Source organism: Macrobrachium rosenbergii, chromosome 36 (assembly GCF_040412425.1).
Source record: "Macrobrachium rosenbergii isolate ZJJX-2024 chromosome 36, ASM4041242v1, whole genome shotgun sequence".
In the NCBI taxonomy this organism is placed as follows: domain Eukaryota; kingdom Metazoa; phylum Arthropoda; class Malacostraca; order Decapoda; family Palaemonidae; genus Macrobrachium; species Macrobrachium rosenbergii.
This window is the reverse complement of record NC_089776.1, coordinates 26,718,282-26,722,330: the sequence shown is the minus strand read 5'-3', so window position 1 is coordinate 26,722,330 and position 4,049 is coordinate 26,718,282. Positions and strand designations below refer to the sequence as shown.

At 33.3% G+C, this 4,049-nt stretch overlaps 1 long non-coding RNA gene across 1 annotated transcript; it reads right to left on the bottom strand.

Annotated features, from left to right (window-relative positions):
• Positions 1–301: 301 nt before the first annotated feature.
• LOC136856515 (uncharacterized) lies at positions 302–3,232 on the bottom strand. The gene is made up of 2 exons (XR_010858376.1): positions 2,711–3,232; positions 302–775 (listed from the first exon to the last, which is right to left on the bottom strand). It is a non-coding gene; the product is annotated as an uncharacterized lncRNA (long non-coding RNA).
• Positions 3,233–4,049: the final 817 nt, after the last annotated feature.

Genomic DNA, 4,049 nt, shown 5'->3' with positions numbered 1-4,049 from the left:
ATTTTTTCCCTTGCTGAATAGCTATATCTTTTTCCAGCGAATATTTTTAACAGATATGTAAAAAAAACGTTGAATTTAAGACACCAACTCCATTCTTTATGACAGGAAGCATCACGTCCTGTGAACTTTTCGGCCATTTCCTGATTTCATTCTCGTTGTGTTGCTTTCATCTGTGACCAGACAACATTAATTAAGATATATCAATTCACATTTGGTTAGTAATGATACGGAAGGTAATTTGACCAGACAACATTAATTAAGATATATCCATTCGCACTTGGTTAGTAATGATACTCGGAAGTTTATTGAAAAGGAATTTTTATTTGTAGAAAAACTGCCATTGCGGTATAAAAAGAAAAAAAGATTACACTAATCAGATTTGTGGTATTTTAATTATAATTATCATCTAAAGATAAAAAGAGAAGGAGATATAAAGATGTAATAATTTAATAATAAGCATCATCAAGGGAGAGAGAGGAAAATCAAGAGAGAGAGAGAGAGAGAGAGAGAGAGAGAGAGAGAGAGAGAGAGAGAGAGAGAGAGAGACGTTCTCACGGGCGACGGCAAATAAAGTATGTAAGCGCATCGCTGTCAACCGTATTACGTTTCTTGTTTAGCTTTTTGTTTTTGTTCATGTTGCTGTTGTTGCTCTGCTGACTTGTTGTTTCGACACTGCTGTAGCTATGTTGACTTGCAGAGCTGGTGCTGGCTCTGCTGCTGACACTCAGCAAGCTTCGGTTGCTCTCGGAAGAACAAGCTCGACTCTTTGGTTCCCCTGTCAATACAAGTATGAATGTTCGTTACAGGAATGAACCATAAATAATAATAATAATAATACTAATAATAATAATAATGATAATAATAAGCATCTTTACAAGTATAAGTGTTAGTTACAAGAATGAACCATAAATAATAATAATAATAATAATAATAATAATAATAATAATAATAATAATAATAATAATAATAATAATAATAATAAATAGCATCTTTACAAGTATAAATGTTAGTTACAGGAATGAACCATAAATAATAATAATAATAATAATAATAATAATAATAATAATAATAATAGTAATAATAATAATAATGAATAGCATCTTTACAATTATAAATGTTAGTTACAGGAATGAACCATAAATAATAATAATAATAATAATAATAATAATGAATAGCATCTTTACAAGTATAAATGTTAGTTACAGGAATGAACCATAAATAATAATAATAATAATAATAATAATAATAATAATAATAATAATAATAATAATAATAATAATAATGAATAGTATCTTACCTCCCTGTGCAAAATGAAATAAGAAAATGTTTCCACTAAACCCTAACTTTTAAGTAATGCTTTCGCAATTTGAATTACACCTTTCAATTAATTTCAAGTCATTTTTATAACGCAGGAGCAGTTTTCATGCAAATAAAAACGTCATTTGAATTACCTTTCGAGTATTGTTACTAAGCAAGTGTGAATTGATATATTTTATTTAATACTATGTGGTCCCAGACGAATGCATCGCAACGAAAATAAAAGCGGTAAATTTCCCCACTGACTTGAAATTCAAGCTTCCAAAGAATGTTGGTTTCAGCCTCCCACCGCAGACCCCCCACTGCAGCAGTAACTGATCATGATACAGAGCTAGTGATTTTTCATTGCCCTGGGGGAGACGCGAACCCGCGACATATGAGTGGCAAGTCGCGACACTAACCATTATACCAGCGGACCAGCTAAATGTAATGTTTCCTATAGAGTTTGGATTAGATGTCGTGAATTGGACGTTTTCGACATCTTGGTTAAAAACCTTCGCAGGAAAAAGGTATAAAAATTCCCCATCACAGAGCGACCTTCTATTAACATAAGGTTCGGTAAGAGGAGAGTAATTTCTGCGTGATTATTTGCGATAAATATATGAGTCGTTCTGTTCACATTGTAGTCAAGAACGAACCACTCGTTGAATGCTATGTCGATTTTTTATCCGTCTGGGGAGGGTATTGGAACTGATGAATTCACTCATTAGGAAATGACTTAATAGATGGCGTTCTTATTGCGAAAGTATTACCAAAAAGTCAGGGGTTGGTGGAAAATTTTTTTATTTCTTATTGCAGAGGGAGGTAAGACGCTATTTATTATTATTATTATTATTATTATTATTATTATTATTATTATTATTATTATTATTATTATTGCAAAAAAATTCACAATCTCGTGATTAAATTGTTGTATATTAAATCATAATAATAAATTGTATTAGTTGTAAAATTTTTAACTTATAGATAATACAAGTTATCAATATGATTGTGGATTTTTTATATACAGCAATTTTATTATTATTATTATTATTATTATTATTATTATTATTATTATTATTATTATATCAAAATCTAATTGCTAGTAACTCTCTACAGCCGGCTCAACTTAATTTCATATTCTAGGTACAGTTATGAAATGCATTTAAAATACATTGAATTTTCAAGATACGATAAATCATTTCGATATTATTATTGTTATCTTTTGCACAAAAAGACCAGATACTGTTATATTCCTAAAACATCTGGATTCAAGTTCAGTACAAACCAAACGGAAAACAATCAAAGCAAAAACATTTCAGTGTAAGAGAAAAAAACATCATGGTAATAAAATGTCCCTAATTAAGTAAAATTCCAGGAAGAGTTTTTAGAAAAAATTAAAATATTGCCTCACCATGTGTAACAGTGAGAGATCTTGAGTACGTCCTGGGTACCGTTAGTTCCTGAATCATTATGCAGAGAAGGCCTCTGTTTGACGAATGAAGCTCTGGTTTTCAGCAGAAAAGGGTCCGCTTTTCCGTATTTTTTACGATTTCCCACAAGCTTTTCTTCTCGAGTTAATGCGATCAGCTTTCTTCACTAGTAGGCTTTACCGTTGCACCTGAGATCAAGTGTTTTCTTCACTACTAAACTTTGCTACACTTGGAGAAGACTTCTTCTTCTTCTTCCTCAAGACGGGAGGTCTCTGACTGAGGAGAGGAGTGGAAGCTATACTATATATACATCCCGCAGGTGCCGTTATCATTCCCAAAGAAGTTCAGTTCGCACGTGGACGTTACGAAAAGTGATATCGACGTATGAATCAGTAGGCTACGAATGTGACTCATGAGGCGCATTGCATTGTGGGAGAAAACGATCCTGTAGTTGCTATGAGAGCGGAAACGTCCTTATCTGGTGTTGTACACCTGATGTATGCAAAGAGGGAGTAGCAGAATGCGATATATTCTACTCCAAAATGAATAAAGTAAGCAATCTCCCCTGCATCCTGCTCATTATTTTGAATTGTCGCAGCGAAGACTTTCTAACTTTCTATCACATATAACATCGTATTTTCTGAATTAGTACTGAAAGAAGAAGTTACCTTATATTAAAGAGCTGTGTAAACGGTTGGGGAAGTTGAGTATTATATAAGTGTATTGTCTTGCTTTTCTAGTTATCGTTATCTTATTGGCTTAAAAGAGCTTTATACTTCATTCTAGAAAGCTGTATATATCTGTTATTGGTGTAAAAACTTCTTGGGAAATAATCCTTTTATAAAGCCATAAACTTAGCATCGAATTGCAATGAACACAACTAAACCGCAGTTCGAAAACTAGAGCATATATGATTCGCAGGCGGCTGGAGGTCTAACGTTTCCTCTTGAAAGCGGATAATACCGATAAGATTTTCCTGACTGACGAGGAGACATGATGTGTAGAAACTGTCCATGATTTTTCATTAGTCTTCTGTAAAGGAAAACTATTGAGATGGCTATTTGTCTGTTCGGCCGCACTTTTTCTGTTCGCCCTCAGATCTTGAAAACTGCTGAGGCTAGATGGCTGCAAATTGCTATGTTGATCACCCACCCTCCAATCATCAAACATACCAAATTGCAGCCCTTTAGCCCCAGTAGTTTTATTTGATTTAAGGTTAAAGTTAACCATAATCGATATAGGACAGGCCACGACCGGGGCGTAGTTAAAGTTTCAAGTGCCGCGGCTCATACAGCATTATACCAAAACCACCGAAAGATA